The sequence below is a fragment of the Gigantopelta aegis genome, chromosome 8 (assembly GCF_016097555.1).
Source record: "Gigantopelta aegis isolate Gae_Host chromosome 8, Gae_host_genome, whole genome shotgun sequence".
In the NCBI taxonomy this organism is placed as follows: Eukaryota; Metazoa; Mollusca; class Gastropoda; order Neomphalida; family Peltospiridae; genus Gigantopelta; species Gigantopelta aegis.
Window position 1 is genome coordinate 76,157,026 of NC_054706.1, and position 19,701 is coordinate 76,176,726.

Sequence of the window (19,701 nt, forward strand, 5' to 3'; positions counted from 1 at the left end):
GCAATCTTTGATCCAGCCTGAGATAGTTCTGTCTTCCCTAGTGTTGGGTTCAAGAAGAAAGATGAGATTGCTACTCTTAATATAATTTAAGCTTTGGTGGACTTCGCTACATTTCCGTCTTTCCCGGTGTTTGGTTGAAGCTGAAATGTGGCTGGTGTCACCCGTGCTTGTCTTTGACCATCTGAGGGACCTCTGGAGGACATGACGCAGACGTGTTCAACTCTTGACTCTGATTGGTCGAGAGATTAAAACTCGGATACTGACGGCCGCCTCGCACACACGGCGCTGGCGCAATCGACTGGTGGTCGTACGCTCGTCACAGCTGTGTAGCAAAATATCTGCGCTGGAAATGGCAACACATTTCTAACGTTAGCTCGGACTATTGGCCGGATGACATGTTTTAAGAATGGACTTTAGTGCTTCTTTAACCTTTCTGGATCTCCACAAGGTATGTTCAATATTAAAGCAGAAGTAGATATATTTTTGTATTTTCGAACGCTTGACAGAAATATTTTTATATAGACAAGTATATGAAACGGTTTAAATATTTTTAAAGAAATGATTTTTCGATTTTTAACGTAAAGATTTTTCCGAGGAATGTTAATTAATGTCATTCTGGTGACAATGTACGATGCGATTGTTAATAACGATTTCTTCACTCTATGAAGCGTGACTGTCGATAGCGCTGCTTTCCTTCGAAGCGTTGTGGTGTGGCGGTGCATTAACTAAGAATCAACTTGCTTCTGTTGGATATGCCGTTATTATCCGGGCCACACGGAAACGCGGCGTCTCGCTGAAAGAGAATATTCACACCAATTACCTTTATGTTTTCCACTGGCATATCGTGTTCGAAAGGGCATTTAATAGCAGAAAGGAAACCTGATTCATCTCATCTAACGGAAGAAAAACAAACATGTATTTCTAATCATTAACACGACCGCGACAAGCAGAAAACATGGTCTTGAAAGAATGCTTTTAGACAAATAACCATGTCTTCGAAAACATGTGACGCCAGTACACCCACATGAATGCTTGAAAGACATTGGAGAAAAATAACCAATAACATTTTTCTGAGCGTGAAATAAAGAAACTAATAAAAATAAAATGTTTTGCCAATTTCGTTTAAAGTGTTCTGGGTAAAATTGTTTCTTGTACTTTTGTCATTAACGTTTAACCAATCCAGGCAGTTTCCGGTAATGATTTGCTGCGGGAAGATTTGAATTTGTAATGAAAACTAAACCGAAATAATGGAAATTAAATATCTAAATATAAAAAGCCCAATTAATCTGCGAATAAAAGGTTGACAAATCAAATATGTATTTTCATTGTAAAACCAAATAGGTGTTATATGAAATATTATCATTGCAAACATAAACATACTTTTTGTCTTGCAATTTGAAGTTACATCAATAAAAACATTTAGATTGCGTCTGTTTTCTCAAAAACCGTATAGTTTCGTAGTATGTATTGATTTTTTAATAAATTAGATATAAAAAGGGAAATCATTAAGGAAAGGCGGAAATAAATCGGAACTAAACGAAAATACACATATTCTGATGAACTAATCTGTCGGCCAAATGATGTATTGTTGGTTATTTTTGTACTTTTTATTTCCGAAATAATTATGCAACATTTGTGTGTAAATGATTTGTGAGCGGTAAATATATTAACACACAAGTATTGCCCCATGTGGTAACTATAACCGAATATCGCACGAATAAAGTGTTTTGTGCTCACTTTCCGGTTCGAGATATCGATGGTTGACTACCAGAAGAGGATGTGTCCGGAGTCGTCGCTTTCAGAGAAACACGGTTTAACGTTTAAAACATTCTTCAAACATCAAAAAAGAAAGCAATGATATTTATTTGTTCGAATTGTATAGCTATGCGCCACGTCAATATAATTGATTTAAAGAACAAAAAGAAGAACTTCGTAATAGTGGATTAAAGTCATGTTTACGAGGACTCGATTTCAGATAATCATCTCTTAAATTACTGACACACTTTTCTTCGAAATTGAAATGTTTTGTTCTCGTTCCAGCCACTCCTGCTCGTGCTGTAACCTCACCGTGGTGTAGGGGTGTAACATTCTCTTTGAGAATGGCCAATACAGCACAAATCCCCTTGTTTTCTTTGGGATACAATTAAAGTTTTGAGTAAAAGTCAGTATCTATCTGTGATATTTGTATTTTTGTATAGTTTTTTTTATACTGTTTTTATTTAAATTTTGAATTTTTATATTGATGTTGATCATCACTTTATTTGTTTGAATCACCATAGTTTGACACCCAATAGCCGATGTATTTTTCGTGCTGGGGTGTCGTTAAACATTCATTCATTCATTCATTCATTCGTTCCAGCCAGTGCACCACGACATCTATATCAAAAGTCGTGGTATGTGCTATTCTATCTGTGGGATATTGCATATAACAATCAACAGGGGGAATGGGGGGGGGGGGGGGGGGGGGCTCCCCAAGAAACAAATGGGTTAAGTATATGGTTAGGGTTAAGAAACTCATACAGTAATGATAAGAGTAATTAATTTTGTCAAAATGTTAACTAAAAATAAATATATATTGGGGTATGGCGCAGTACCCGTCTTACCCTCTGGCAGAAACCCTGACCATGGTTTTGCTTTCGACGAATATCGTCAGTTGCCTGTCTGCACGTACAAGTATCTTTGCCAGCTTTAACCTTTAACCATCTACTATGGTATTATTTAAGTTATGTAAATGTTACACATATTATCGAAGATATTGGGCAACAAGATACTTAATACTAGTAGAGAATGCATATTTAAACGTTTCTGCACGCATTCTGTCTACTTGGAAGGGGTGCCTGGGCAAAACCACACTCCGAGAAGCAGCACGAAACAAGATTTAAATTTCAATAAACTGAATGTTAAAACCATTATGGCGTTCAAACTCGTATCTCGGAACAATACAGAGTGCAAAAAAGTATTTTAACAAAGTTGTGGTTGTTTCTCGAATGTGACGTATATGTACTGGAAATCGAAGAATGGCAATGTGCCGCTCGAACTTCGAGGTGTAGTTACCCGATCATCTGACCACTGATTTTAATAAAGGTAATTATGTATTTTTTTAAGAAATGTCTTTCATTTTGGATCATTTATAATACTAGTATATCATATAATAATTATACATTAATGTTTAACTTTTCCGATCGATTTGTGGCCCTAAGTCTATGCAAGCAGGCAGCCCCAAATTAGAGAAAGTGATATTCTTTTAGTGTAAAAGTAAAAACCATGTTGTTTTCTGTTGAAGGACCACCACCAACAACAACAACAATACAACTAATATTAACTAGACGAACGTATTCTCTGTGTCCACGGTACATTTCCTGTCGTGTTGTGTTGTATATTTGATCATACCTTGGACGAAGTAATATGTATGTTTTCCATGAAAGACGTTTACTTTAAACCACCCTACATCAATCAATCATTTCGAGTTCAAACTAATTAAGAATATTAAGAAATGCACAAATTTCGAAACATGTTCTGTCATAATGTGTATACCTTTGTCCTTTGTGTCGCGTGTTGTAAATAAATATATGTCACATCGAATACCGTCTTCGTATTCCATACTTGGGGAAAAACAAGGAACATCAGTGTCTATATTGCAGTGTACAGTGCAGATATCATCTCGGTGAATTACGCAATACGCGGCGGGTTGCTCACAGACAGAATGCACTGTTAAAAAGGCTATAGTTTATAAGTACTGTTTCAAAAGGTATTTGCACTTAATTTGTTCATGAATTATACATGCTCATATTTAAACGGCTTACGATGTCTAACAATACAATTTATTTTTGTATAATATGTACTATAAAAATGACAGTTAAACTACTACTGGTTTCGGATGGGGGTTAAAGAATCATGAATGTATAACGACACCCCAGCACGAACATTACATCAGCTGTTGGGTGTCAAATGTAGGTAAATGCACACAAGGGAGGGATGATCAAAATCAATGTAAAAAGTCAAGAGTTAAATTAAAATAAGAAAGAGCTGTGCAAAATATACAAATATCACAGGTAGGTAAAATGAAAATGTAAAATAAAATTCAGTATCTCAGTAATTTCAACACAAGTTACATCTCTCCTACCAAGTATATAGTTTCTAGATTCTCTCGGATGATTGCACTCCACCAAAATGTGGCGAACCTGAAGGGAACATTGACAGTGGACACACTAGGGTGGATGATCCTTCTTCACAATAAATAGGGCTTGGGGTAAATGAATTTGTTTGTCCAGATAATTATTGTTTTCGCCTTGTTTAGATGATTGTATGACGGTGCGATTATCATTACATCTACGGACTAACATTCGTTTCAAGTCTCATATTTTACTACGAGAATTAATGTTCTTTTAATTATTCGACTCGTACCAGCACACATTATCGTGATAAACTATCACTGTTTTATACAGAATAAGGACAGGAATTTGGATGTTTATAGCAACGTTACTTTAAAGTGTTTCAAAACACGAAATAAAACTAACGTTAAAGCAAATCGTTGGCACTCTAAAATAAACCAGCACATGTGTATAAGAGTTGAAAATAGTAGTTTAAGTAATTATTTGGATTTCGCCGCCTGTAGTCAGTTTGTCCGTCCTCTATCCAGATGTTACGTGTTACAGTGGATCAACTTCTGGTTAGTCTCAAACTGTCAATTTACCGGGCGCTACGCTCATCATTAAACTGTTATTGTCCTACTGTATACGATTTGGTATCCACGGTCGGTGCCGTATAATCCGTTTGTTTCGCCAGTATTTATCATTTCAAAGACAGCACTCCTGTGTTTATTTAGTCTAAAATAAATGAGCAGTTTGTTTTCGACAACATGTCTCTTGCTTCACATATCGCACACGCTTTATTCCCACGCGTGTGGTTAAAGTTTGTTTTGTTTAACGACGCCACTAGAGCACATTGATTTATTCCTCATCGGCTATTGGATATCAAATATTTGGTAATTTTGACATATAGTCTTAGAGAGAAAACACGCTACATTTTGCCATTACCACGGCATTTGATTTTCCAGTCGTGGTGCACCGGCTGGAACGAGAAATAGCCCAGTGAGCTCATCGACGGGGATCAACCCCTAGCCGAGCGCTTTAAGTCGGGCGTGTATGCATCTACGTGTGTTAAGGTCTATTTAGCACTATACGACTAGGAAGTATTTTACGATATCGACCAGATATTTCAGTATATCTTACAATGAATTGCAAATATGGTAATCAGTTTTAAATTATTATAAAAGGTGGGGGGAATCTAACACTATGTTCTGTTATTGTAGTCGTTGAATCTGGAAATAAATTGTGTAAACGGTTAAAATGACATCATTTTAAAATGACATACACTGTTGACAAAAAGGATCAGGTCACTGTGATCAAAACGAATAATATACTACTATCTTTTATGTTTTATGTTTTGTGTCAATTACTTGGATTCAACGAAGTAATGATCTATATTAACCAGCACGAACTGCAACGTATAGATTTATTAATACGAAAGCACTAGTGATCTTAACGACTGGCAACAAATAGGTATTTGAGTTATCTAAAAGTATAATGATTGTGGGTGTTCCAGATACCGATACGGAAACACGTGATTTGGCAATAGTTGTATGCATGCTTTTTAACGAGCAATGTCTGTACTGCATAATCACTGGGACAGTTGTTTTGCTATGTGTCATGGCCCTGTGAATATGTGTTGTTTTGTTTTGTGTGTTTGTTTTGCATCGGTAAGATGTCAAATATACGTATTTCAAAACATTAATTTCAGGTTAGGTCAATTGCAAGATCTTTGTATGAACTAAAATAATAGCTTTGTCTTGATATTACTCCAATACCGTTGCGGGTTTGTTTGCGTGGGTTTTGTTTGAGGGGAGGGGGTTGTTTGTTGTTGTTTTTGGGGGTGGTATAGTATAACAAATGAATGTAAAACCAGCTCATTTGGTTAATACCACCTACGAATATCATTTTATCACAAACTATAGTCCTTCCCAGCAGTGAACGTTGTTTCGTACTATGGTATGCATTACAACCTATTTATTTCGGCAGCGATTGTTTTTTTTAAAGTACACACAAAAGTAGTGGGAATTGTATTTCCCAAACACTTCAACTTTTCTTTTTCTATCAAATGAAACTGAAATTATTTACAAAAACAAGTCTGAGAAGTACTATAGGTGCAACAATTAAAGTCTTCCAAAAATACTGCTGGCCATTTTGAACTATTTCATTGGCCGATGGAACTCTCTCATTGGCTGTTCTGACTGTTTGCTTTGACCGTTTTGATTTCCATGTCCAGGGCCCTGTTGAACATGGCTGGTCTCCAGCCATACCATTTGAGTGCCGCTTCTGTCAATAAAAATACCGTTAAACTCCGGCTTTCCAATAAAACACGGCAATAATCGGACTGAGGGAATAAAACAGCAATATATCCGTGAACTGGGAATACCGCACATGTCTATTGAATAATACTAAATAAAAACAACTAGGTTTGGGAGTTTTGTTTGTGGTGTAGCTAACACCGCATGAGGCATATAATAATCAGTCTGTAACTAGCGATTTGATTGGTTGTAGATTCATATCTTTTCGAATCTCGTAGGGCATAGAACACCAACGACACGCTGTCACTTTTCACGTGTATTCACTGTAATACAGTACATGTGCGCTGCTGTTCGCTGTAATAGTATTGATAGTACTTTCTTCGTTGAGGCTCAGATATTTATATTAATTTCTTCTGTGTGTCTTAACGTTGCAAGTTTGTCACGAAAGCCCAGCAGGGCAGCAGGTACTATGTCATTGTGGAAAAAGATGGAAATATAATAAGTGCTAGAGGATAAATATCACGTGTATGCTGTTTTTAAGAAATGTAGAATACAAATATTTTCAAGATTACTCTTGATTTGTAGTAATATGTAACATTGTTTATATGTATACTAATATATATTTCTAATAAACTAATATATTTTTTATTTAGGGTAAAATTTTTTTAGGGTTTTTCCAGTTTATACTAGAGATTGAAACCAGTATATTGTTTAGTGAAAATGTATTTGATTTTCTGCAAAACTCGGGATTAATAATACAAATAGTCTTATAATAGCATCTTAAATGTCACATCACATCCTATTTTTGTGCAGGTTGCTTAAATACAGGCGTCTCACATTGTATGTGTGTATCGCTTTGTTTGGTGCTTTGTTAATATCAGTTGTATAAGAAATTGTTAACAGTATCGGCAATGAGAACTGATTTGTGTAAATGAACCTCCTACTTTACACGAGGGCTTTATAGATTAGACACACGAGGGTACTATTTGGTGTCTTAAAGGCACTATCCCGAGTTTGCTACGTTGTAAAATGTTTCCGACTAATATAATCTTGTAGTGTCTAGAATATCACTTTCTGTGTGTTTCTCATAGACTTGATCTTTGTATGTACATGTAGTTCAGACTGGATATGGTCTCCAAGTTATTTCGTACGTACAGAATTATATATATTAGAAGATAAAATGAAGTTTGACCTAACATCTTAACTGCAGCAAAGCCCGGGCAGCCCCTTTAAGTACTGTGGCCCTTGCTTTGCTTTAGCTGCATGGAGAAAATAACTGACTATTCAGAATTAATAACATTGCACTTGCAATATGTATTTACGTTCTCTTTTGATGACGGTGGCAAAGATGAAGGCATAACATTTTACATTAATTTATTTCTTTAAATTTTGTTTAACGACACTACTAGAGCACATTGATTTATTATTCATCAGTTATTGGATGTCAAGATTTTCCCATTATAAGAAGGAAGGAAATGTTTTATTTAATGACGCATTCAACACATTTTATTTACGGTTATATGGCGTCAGATATATGGTTAAGGACACACATATATAGAGAGAGGAAACCCGCTGTCCCCACTTAATGGGCTACTCTTTTCGATTAACAGCAAGGAATCTTTTGTATGCACCATCCCACAGACAGGACAGTACATACTACGGCCTTTGTTACACCAGTTGTGGAGCACTGATTGGAACGAGAAATAGCCCAATGGGCCCACCGACGGGAATCAACGACTGAGCTACGTCCCGCCCCTCCCCCATTATATAAAGTCATCATACAGTATACATAGCAACTACGTAGAATACGACATGTAATGGTTGCGTTGTTTGTAAGAGGTTGATCATAGCGCACGCCATATGGTTAAGGACCACACAGATAGCAACTACGTAGAATACGACATGTAATGGTTGCGTTGTTTGTAAGAGGTTGATCATAGCGCACGCCATATGGTTAAGGACCACACAGATAGCAACTACGTAGAATACGACATGTAATGGTTGCGTTGTTTGTAAGAGGTTGATCATAGCGCACGCCATATGGTTAAGGACCACACAGATAGCTACTACGTAGAATACGACATGTAATGGTTGCGTTGTTTGTAAGAGGTTGATCATAGCGCACGCCATATGGTTAAGGACCACACAGATAGCTACTACGTAGAATACGACATGTAATGGTTGCGTTGTTTGTAAGAGGTTGATCATAGCGCACGCCATATGGTTAAGGACCACACAGATAGCTACTACGTAGAATACGACATGTAATGGTTGCGTTGTTTGTAAGAGGTTGATCATAGCGCACGCCATATGGTTAAGGACCACACAGATAGCTACTACGTAGAATACGACATGTAATGGTTGCGTTGTTTGTAAGAGGTTGATCATAGCGCACGCCATATGGTTAAGGACCACACAGATAGCTACTACGTAGAATACGACATGTAATGGTTGCGTTGTTTGTAAGAGGTTGATCATAGCGCACGCCATATGGTTAAGGACCACACAGATAGCAACTACGTAGAATACGACATGTAATGGTTGCGTTGTTTGTAAGAGGTTGATCATAGCGCACGCCATATGGTTAAGGACCACACAGATAGCAACTACGTAGAATACGACATGTAATGGTTGCGTTGTTTGTAAGAGGTTGATCATAGCGCACGCCATATGGTTAAGGACCACACAGATAGCAACTACGTAGAATACGACATGTAATGGTTGCGTTGTTTGTAAGAGGTTGATCATAGCGCACGCCATATGGTTAAGGACCACACAGATAGCAACTACGTAGAATACGACATGTAATGGTTGCGTTGTTTGTAAGAGGTTGATCATAGCGCACGCCATATGGTTAAGGACCACACAGATAGCAACTACGTAGAATACGACATGTAATGGTTGCGTTGTTTGTAAGAGGTTGATCATAGCGCACGCCATATGGTTAAGGACCACACAGATAGCAACTACGTAGAATACGACATGTAATGGTTGCGTTGTTTGTAAGAGGTTGATCATAGCGCTCGCCATATGGTTAAGGACAACACAGATAGCTACTATTTTTCACTCTGCAGCAACAGATTTGTATAATCACTTGATGATGGTAAGCCAGCTGTGGAGCACTGGCAATGAGAAATAACACAATGGGTCCACGGACGTTAATCGATCACGTATCGGGTGAATGTTTTACCACTATACTACCCGAACACAAAAACAAGTGTGTTTTATTTAACGACACCACTAGAGCACGTTGATTTACTAATCATCGGCTAATGGATGTCAAACATTTGGTAATTCTGACATATAGTCTTAGAGAGGAAACCCGCTACATTTTTTCCATTACTACGGCCTTTGGTATACCAGTCGTGGTGCACTGTCTGGAACGAGAAATAGCCCAATGAGCCCCATCGACGGGGATCGATCCCTAACCAAGCGCTTTAAGTCTGCTGTGTATGCATCTACGTGTGTTAAGGTCCATTTAGTACTAAACAACTAACAAGTATTTACGATATCGAACAGATATTTCAGCATATCTTAAAATGCATTGCAAACATTGTAATCAGTTTTAATTATTATTAAAGGTGGGGGGGGGGGATCTTACGCTATGTTTCTGTTATTGTAGTCGTTGAAAATTGCTTCGTAGCAAGGGATCGTTTATATGCACCATCCCACAGACAGGATAGCACCTACCATGGTCTTTGATATAGCAGTCCCGGTGCATTGGCCGGAACGAGAAATGGGCCAACCAATGAGGATCAATCAGGTATCAGATGAATGCTTTACCACTATACTACACCCACCCCCACCCGCACCCCCGCCGAGAACAGAATTGATGCTAATATCACATCTAGTTCTAATAGTTGCCAATAGCGTTGAATCAACCGAGCATACGGGCAAAATATAATATGTGTGACAAGTATTGTAAGTGGTTTCTTGAGACAGATAGCTACTGAATATAACTGAAGGTTAATTATATATGATTCATCATATATTATTTGAGTAGTAACAAGTCTCCACTGTTCTATCACACTGTTCTGTCAGCAGGCTTAGCAAACAAATGGTTACTTAACGTGGGTGGCGGCAGGAACAGGGTTTTGGCTTGCCTAATTCGTATAGTCCATTGCCAACATAGCATACCTTTTAGATAGATTAGTGCCGCCATAACATAAGGGTGGGTTTTTTTCAGTGCTAATTTAACGTGCCCTTTCGGTGACAGTTCCAGTATGGCATATATGTTCCAGTACGGTGCTAATATAGCACACTTTCAGAAGCACTTGAAGTTCCTTTGTCATCTGCCTCGCTGGTTTTAACTTTCATTAGTTACTTTTTATACGTTGTTAAACCCCAATCAATGAGCGCGTAAAGCCCACACAATGATGCGCCGTTTTGAGATTGTCACAAGTGGGAGTTTTTTAAAAATCAATATCATATCTGAAGCACATGTTCGCTAATACCGAGGAGGGCTAATACCTGCAGGAAGAACTGTTAAATCCCGTATGTGATCAATTACACTTCTTCGGTTTGTCAAATTATTAAAGCTTAACAGAATTTCGTCCTTCAACAAAACTCGTCTCATTTTTAATTTTACTTTTAAGAATATTGCTTCTATTAAAGTGACCGACCCTAGTTGTTAAACACTGCAGCCTATTTGTCACTATTAGAGCCGTGTGTGATCTCGGAAATCAAACACTACATATATTGTATTATTTACATTGACCACTTCCTTACAGCCCAAGTGGTTCTGGTCTTCCTGGTGTTTCTAATACTACAAAATGCATTTTTCATGTTTTTAAAAACGTACGTGCGTCTGAGAAGTAACGCTCTTAGAGTCGAGTTCGTCTATTCTTTAATGATAATTCTCTGTTTCAATGAAAGAAACAAAGAAATGTTTTATTTAACGACGCACTCATCACATTTTATTTACGGTTATATGGCGTCAGACATATGATTAAGGACTACACAGATTTTGAGAAGAAACCCGCTGTCGCCACTACATGGGCTACTCTTTCTGATTAACAGCAAGGGATCTTTTATTTGCGCTTCCCACAGGCAGGATAGCACAAACCATGGCCTTTGTTGAACCAGTTATGGATCACTGATCGGTACAAGTGGTTTACACCTACCCGTTGAGCCTTGCGGAGCACTCACTCAGGGTTTGGAGTCGGTATCTGGATTAAAAATCCCATGCCTCGACTGGAATCCGAACCCAGTACCTACCAGCCTGTAGACCGATGGCCTAACCACGACGCCACCGAGGCCGGTCCCCTGTTTCAACGTCACAGATTTAGCTTTAGTGTCCATTTTCACAAGCTGAAACAAGCCTGCGTTATTAATATTCAGTTTTTCTAGGCGGGGGTGGGGTACTGATGTGGGCTGTTCTTTTTACAGTGTGTACTATCCTGTAGGTGGGATGATGCATATAAAAGATCCATTGCTACTAATGAAAACAAAATGTAGTGTGTTTCCTCTCTAAGACTATGTAAAAATTGCTAAATGTTTAACATCCAATAGCTGGTGATTAATGATCAATGTGTCCTAGTGATGTCGTTAAACAAAACAAACTTAAATTTTGTAGGAACTATTACTGTTTATGTGGCGGCATCGTGACCCCCCCCCCCCCCCCCCCCAAAAAAAAAAAAGAAAAAAAAAAGACATGCTTCATTACTACTACTACTATTACTATACTCTCTCTCTCTCTTTCTCTCTCTCTCTCTCTCTCTCTCTCTCTCTCTCTCTCTCTCTCTCTCTCTCTCTCTCTCTCTCTCTCTCTCTCTCTCTCTCTCTCTCTCTCTCTCTCTCTCTCTCTCTCTCTTTACTAAATTCCCCAATGCAACAACTGTTGAATTGCTAAACCTTTCTCCTTTCGCAATTTCGCATTCTGTGCTTTGATGTAGATGATATTAGCTTCGCTATTTTATAATTTGATATTACTACCGGGATACTACACAAAGAAAAGCATCGCATTTCACGAGAGAAACGTCCACTGTGTCAGAGTGATGTATGATAGACAATGCCAATGTAACGTAGCCTTACGCAAGTCAATTGGGGCGGGACGTAGCCCAGTGGTAAAGCGCCCGCTCGATAGGCGATCGGTCTGGGATCGATCCCCGTCGATGGGCCCATTTGGGCTATTTCTTGTTCAGCCAGTGCACTACGACTGGTATACCAAAGGCCGTGGTATGTACTACCCTATCTGTGGGATGGTGCATATAAAAGATCCCTTGCAGCTAATCGAAAAGAGTAGCGCATGAAGTGGCGACAGCGGGTTTCCTCTCTCAATATCTGTGTGGTACTTAACCATATGTCTGACGTCATTTAACCGTAAATAAAATGTGTTGAGTGCGTCGTTAAATAAAACATTTCCTTCCTTCGAATTTACAACACCTGTTTATGTCTTACACGCGCTTAACTACATATATTTTCAATGTTTAAACACCTGCGTTTAACAGAAGTAGGCTTCATTCGTCCCCATATGTTTACAAATAAGAAATTTTCAATACTGCTTCCAGGGTTGTTGAGGCCGTATTTAACATATAGCATCCCGGAAAGTGGATACTCTGCCAAAGACGAAAGCCATGACAGTAATTCACGGAAGAATACGGTCGTGATGGCCTTTGGACACTGACTAGTGCAGAAATACGAACTTGCAAGGTTAACGGATTTACGTTCATAATAGGTGTCCCTAGAGACCGTCTACTGTGCATCTCCTTAACTGAAGATTGTTTTTAGACTAATGTCTCGCTTGTTTGTCCATAATTCAAGATCCTTTGGTAATAAATGTCTAACATGCTTTAGCAGCTCATTTGGCCAGAGACATTATTCCTGAATGATGACATAAGCCGCGAGAAGCCGACCGCCGTAGACATGTCACTTCATCCTGGCGACAACAAAACATGTTGGAAGGATGGTATTTATAGAAATACTACCAGCCTATACAGGATTATAATACATTACTCATGCACTAGCTATTTGTTTTCTTTCCATACTTTTAAATACTTTGATATAAAAAGAATAGCTTTGACATTTGATTTTCTACAGTGTCATGGGTGTATATATGGGGCAAGCTATGCTTAGTGTTTATAAACATCTGCTATTATATTGGATTGAGTGTGATATAAAAAGAATAGCTTTGACATTTGATTTTCTACAGTGTGATGGGTGTATATATGGGGCAAGATATGCTTAGCGTTTATAAACATCTGCTATTATATTGGATTGGGTCTGATATAAAAATAACTTGAGATATAGTGTTTAGACATGTTGTTCTCTTATATTGGCTTTGCATAAATAGCACGAAACCTCTACACAGATGGGCTATTTATCCTTCCAGCCAGTGCATCACGACTGGTATATCAAAGGCAATTGTATTTACTACCCTGTCTGTGGGATGGTGCATATAAAAGATCCCTTGCTGCAAACCGAAAACGAGTAGCCCATGATGTGGCGACAGCCGGTTTCCTCTCTGTATCTGTGTGGTCCTTAACCATATGTCTAACCGTAAATAAAACGTGTCGAGTGCGTCGTTAAATAAAACATTCCTTTCTTTCTTTCGTTCTTTCTTTCTACGGAGATGCGATTATGTGCAATATATAGTTGTTTTGATTTATATGGCAGACTTAACTATCGCTTTGTTATTCTCCTCTCACTCTGTCCATCTGTGATCTCTTAATATAACGGCTAAACCAAACTACTGGACCAGGTTGTCCGACAACCACGAAGCTGCAGCGGTGTCCTAACAGTTGGCAGTCCTAATAGTGGGTATTTATCTCCGTGATCAACACTCACTGGCGGTGACAACCTGACGTCGAGCGGTTCATTACTGCCACGCGCTGTCACTAGACCACGGTAACAGGTGTTGTCGTGGTAATTTATTTTTTACTCTCATAATTTATTGATTTTTATGGATTTATTTCCCCAGCATTTAATGGGAAAAATAAACATATCGGAATGGATGGATAGATGGTTGGAAGATGATGGATGCACAAACCGACCGACGAATGGATGGAAGTGGATAGGCAAATTGGTGGATGTATAAATGATTGAATGTGTGTGAATGACGGATTAACGGAAAGACAGATTGAAATATGGGTGCGATGGACGGATTAACGGATAGACATTGAAATATGGGTGTGATGGACGGAATAACGGATAGACATTGAAATATGGGTGTGATGGACGGATTAATGGATAGACAGACTTAAATATGGGTGTGATGGACGGATTAACGGATATACAGACTTAAATATGGGTGTGAATTGTGTGTTTTGGCTGATGGATGCATTCATTCATGCATACATAGACGGACTAGGAGATAAATGATGAGCATTTGTATAGATATAGGCATCAATCGATGACACTACATTTGATTTATCAAATCATATAACGTGACACTGTAATGGCAAAGATCCAGACAAGAAACCCACACTACATTTGATTTATCAAATCATATAACGTGACACTGTAATGGCAAAGATCCAGACAAGAAACTCACACTACATACAGTAAGGAGGTGTAAGCCCCATTCAGCATGTTCACTCTAAGGTGCGTGTTTGGCAGTGTATCCGTGTTTAACATCTGTATCCAGTGGATGAAAACTAGGTATGTAGTCAAAGGGCAAAATGGCTTCTTCCTTGTCAGGTGCAATTACAAATGAACCTTCTTCTCGATGTCGTACCGTATTAACTGTGATGGACGGCGTGGTAAGAGCTGCCTTACCTTTCCCTGGGAAATCTGCCTTCGTAGGGATGTGTCAAACGGCGTCAATTCTTGGCGTCACCATACGCTAACCTCACCGCCTTCTTTTCGGTGTGCTACTAAATTAACTTTCGTTTTACATCAATACTGGGGAAAATCGATAGAAGCTTTAAAAGGTGTGTTCCACCGAATTAAATACCATAGACGACAAGCCTAACATGTATTAAACCTTCCACACGCAGCCTCCTATTCCAGACATATACCATAGATATAAATATCTTACCATTAAGATTAAGAGAACAAATTGCGGTTAATGGGTTAGTTCTAGACATAAACACTGCTACATTAGTTGCTGTTATGTTAGGCTCAGACTGTCAATTGTCACGACGAAGTTGGCCAACTCGGCGGTTGCGTTGTAATTTCTCCGACTTATCCACGGGTGTGCTCAGATTAGCAACTAATGGAAGGAAGGAAGGGAATGTTTTATTTAACGACGCACTCAACACATTTTATTTAAGGTTATATGGAGTCGGACATATGGTTAAGGACCACACAGATAATGAGAGAGGTAACCTGCTGTCGCCACTTCATGGTCTAATCTTTTTTTCGATTAGCAGCCAGGGATCTTTTATATGCACCATCCCACAGACAGGATAACACATACCACGGCATTTGATATACCAGTCGTGGTGCACTGGCTGGAGCGAGAAATAGCATAATGGGCCTACCGACGGGGATCGATCCCAGATCGACCACGCATCAAGCGAATGCTCTACCACTAGCCTACATCTCGCCCCAGCAACTAATGGGTTACACGACGAAAATCAAGTTGTAAGAGCGCTCAGACTAGTGACTGAATAGTCATAGAAGTCGTGACAGAAGACAGTTGGCTAACCTTGTGCTGCCAGTTGGTACTCTGAAACTAGCATTAGACATAATTCTTTTCATAGTAAATGTTTGAAAACGTATCTGACGAGCAAAATTACTTTTTAAAGCACGAGTTTCAAAACAAATGGTATCAGACGGACACCAATATGTTATTCTGTTTCTTACAAAGACGTCAATGTCAGGTGCTGTCTATAAGAGGATTGGCATTACCCACAGCCGATATACCCTACTGCTGTCTGTAGGAGGATTGGCGTTACCCACAGCCGATATACCCTACTGCTGTCTGTAGGAGGATTGGCGTTCCCACAGCCGATATACCCTACTGCTGTCTGTAGGAGGATTGGCGTTACCCACAGCCGATATACCCTACTGCTGTCTGTAGGAGGATTGGCGTTACCCACAGCCGATATACCCGACTGATGTCTGTAGGAGGATTGGCGTTACCCACAGCCGATATACCCTACTGCTGTCTGTAGGAGGATTGGCGTTACCCACAGCCGATATACCCTACTGCTGTCTGTAGGAGGATTGGCGTTACCCACAGCCGATATACCCTACTGCTGTCTGTAGGAGGATTGACGTTACCCACAGCCGATATACCCTACTGATGTCTGTAGGAGGATTGGCGTTACCCACAGCCGATATACCCTACTGCTGTCTGTAGGAGGATTGGCGTTACCCACAGCCGATATACCCTACTGATGTCTGTAGGAGGATTACCAGTTCCATGACTGGTACAATAAATCTAGACCTGCACAAGACACCTTTCATATGCTGACATGCACTCATGAATAGCTGTTACGGTGACCACATCCGGAGCACAGCAAATACATATTAAGGCCCAATGAGTTCATCCACACAATGGAACTTATATACAAAAGAAAATATATTAGTTCAAAGATCTACAAGACATCACTGCAGTCATAGTGCGTATTAAAGGGTAATAAACCAATGTTTACCATACATGCCTTAAGGATCCCCTCTGATTAAACATCCTGATGAAACAACTGTGAAATAATGATATAAGAGTTGTTTGAAACAGACAGATAATGAACACGCCGCCAGGCATACAAATGAGTTCTGATATTATGTGTACACCAAAATAAAAGATGCATTATTAAAAACTGTATATCATCCATTCATACAGATTATGCCAATGTCCTGCTCTTCTTAATCACACACAATAGCGGGTTTCGTTCTTCTTTTTCTGGATCGCAGATTGCGTACTTTGACATCTCCTAGCCGTTGATTAAAAGACTTGTACGGGGTGTCGTTGACAAATATTGCTCTTAGTCGATTAAGCTGCAAAGCGGAAGAAAACTAGCCAGTGCAGTCTATTTACCGATGATTTACGTCATCCGTGCGACAGCGAGGCCGCAATACTCTGAGCTATGGACATGCTGTCTAAAATACGACTACTCAGATGTCAAGCTAGGCTTTACGTCTTGGCATCATAGCTTTACGTCGTGGAATCATAGTGCTTTTTAAAAGGTCGCACGAAAAATCAATAAAACTACATAGTGTTTGCTTTTCTTTAAAATAATTTAAAACTTTTTATAGTGTCTTTATTTTACAGCCACAGTGCTTAAAGAAGAAGAAATGGTAGCAATTTTGACTGAGCCTTACATCACTGGACGTTCATAAAGTAGGGAGAATTACTCGCAGTAGCAATAGCAAAGGAGTTTTCAAAGCTAATATTGCTATTGGTGTCGCGTTTTCAGTACAATAAGGGCCACGCTATATTTAGACACTATCCTCTTGAAGTCAGATGGTATTTTTCGCGTTGTCTTTAAGATTCCCACTTAGGTATGGCAAAACCATCAACGTAATTTAGTATCCATGGCAACAGTCATTCATTTGCGGGCTAGACGTAGCCCAGTGGTAAAGCGCTCGCTTGATGCGCGGTCGGTTTGGGATCCAGTCTAATTAAAATTAGCTCCACTATTGCATGTGGATCTAACAGCAGCCAGTTGGAGCTCATGTCCACTAATCAAAACCTTACTTGCAGAATCATGCCAGTGATTTAAAAATAATTTGAAAACATTCCGAATTATCCTGAGGGTATACGACATGTTTCGTGTGAATTACGAATGCCTTAAAACATGTTTTATTTTATAAAATAAATAATTTGTAATGTAAAACTGAAGACTGATTTAGTTTTTAGTTTTTTAATAAATAAATAATTTGTAATGTAAAATTGAAGACTGATAACCCATCCCGTACGTATTGGTATGGTTCGCTGTTCTGTGGCCACTAAATTAGACTCGCCCGGTATTTTTAGAATTTGTATGCTCCCAAATAACGTTATAAAAAGCGAAGTGTGATTGGTCAATATTTAAATTATTATTTACAGACGAAATGTTACTTGGACATTGGAGACTACGCAGTGTTGTTAGCGATCTGATTAAAATTAGTTCTATTGGTCTAAATAAGGCATTCGTAATTCACATGAAACATGTCGTATACCCTCAGGATAATTCGGAATGTTTTCGAATTATTTTTAAATCACTGGTATGATTCTACAAGTAAGGTTTTGATTGGTGGACATGAGCTCCAACTGGCTGCTGTTTGATTCACATGTAATAGTGGAGCTAATTTTAATTAGATTGTTTGGGATCAATCCACGTCGGTGGGCCAATGGGCTATTTCTCGCTCCATCCAGTGCACCACGACTGGTACATCAAAGGCCGTGGTATGTGCTATCCTGTCTATGGGATGGTGCATATAAAAGATCCTTTTGAAATGAAATGGCGACAGCGGGTTTCCTGCCTCAATATCTGTATCTTAACCATATGTCGTACGTCATATAACCGTAAATAAAATGTGTTGAGTGCGTCGTTAACTATATCATTTCCTTCATTTATTCCAATCTGTTTTCCTTTTTATATCCAACTAAGGTTCAAGCACGCAGACATGGGCATACCTCAGCTTTCTGAGCTGTCTGTCCACGACATAGGTTAGTATTAATATGTTATTAAATGGGAGGGTGCATATTGGCCTTGTTCTAAGGACGTCGGGCAGTTGTAACGGCCCTACGATGGTCATAATGGTCCGAGGCAACGCAATTGGAATATATACTGGAAGTGCAGTTCATGTTAGAGCCCAGATAAATATGAGTTACATTTGTGTTATGACGTGTATGATGCGGACTGTTTGCAACGTATTGCGGCTAGTTGATTAATAATTAATTATTTTTAGTGGTCTGTGAGAGAGACGTCGTTGGAGTGGTCTTAAAGCGTGTATACCACCAAATCAAATCCCATGGACGACAAAGCAACACGTGTACCTACCTACAGCGTATTAATCAACACATAAACCACAGATATAAAATAAATATTACCACCCCCCTCACCCATAAAAGTGAATTAGAAAAAATCGGGGTCAAGCTGCTCATTTCAAAGATAACGGGTATGACTACCCTAGTTCCGCACAGAATTTGAGTACTTTTTGTTTACAGGTACCCCAAGCACAAGGCTACTTGACACAGTGGTACTAGATGAATTAAAATTGCACACATGTTTTGCACAGATGAACACACATTTATCACCAATGGTGGGACTTGTGGTATTAAATGACGTAGGAAGGTGCCAAAACGTTGGGCACACACACACACACACACACACACACACACACACACACACACACACACACACACACACAGATATACATACATATATATATATATATATATATATATATATATATATATATATATTTATATATATATATATATATATATATATATATATATATATATATATATATATATATAT

At 38.9% G+C, this 19,701-nt stretch overlaps 1 protein-coding gene across 1 annotated transcript in view; it reads left to right on the plus strand.

Moving 5' to 3' along the window:
• Positions 1-319: 319 nt before the first annotated feature.
• The window catches only part of LOC121380149 (somatostatin receptor type 2-like), a 44,182-nt gene continuing 24,800 nt past the window's right edge, over positions 320-19,701 (plus strand). Inside the window, exon 1 of the mRNA XM_041508940.1 lies at positions 320-448. The gene's annotated coding sequence lies outside the window, so the exon portion shown is untranslated. The remainder of the gene's footprint in view (positions 449-19,701) is intronic.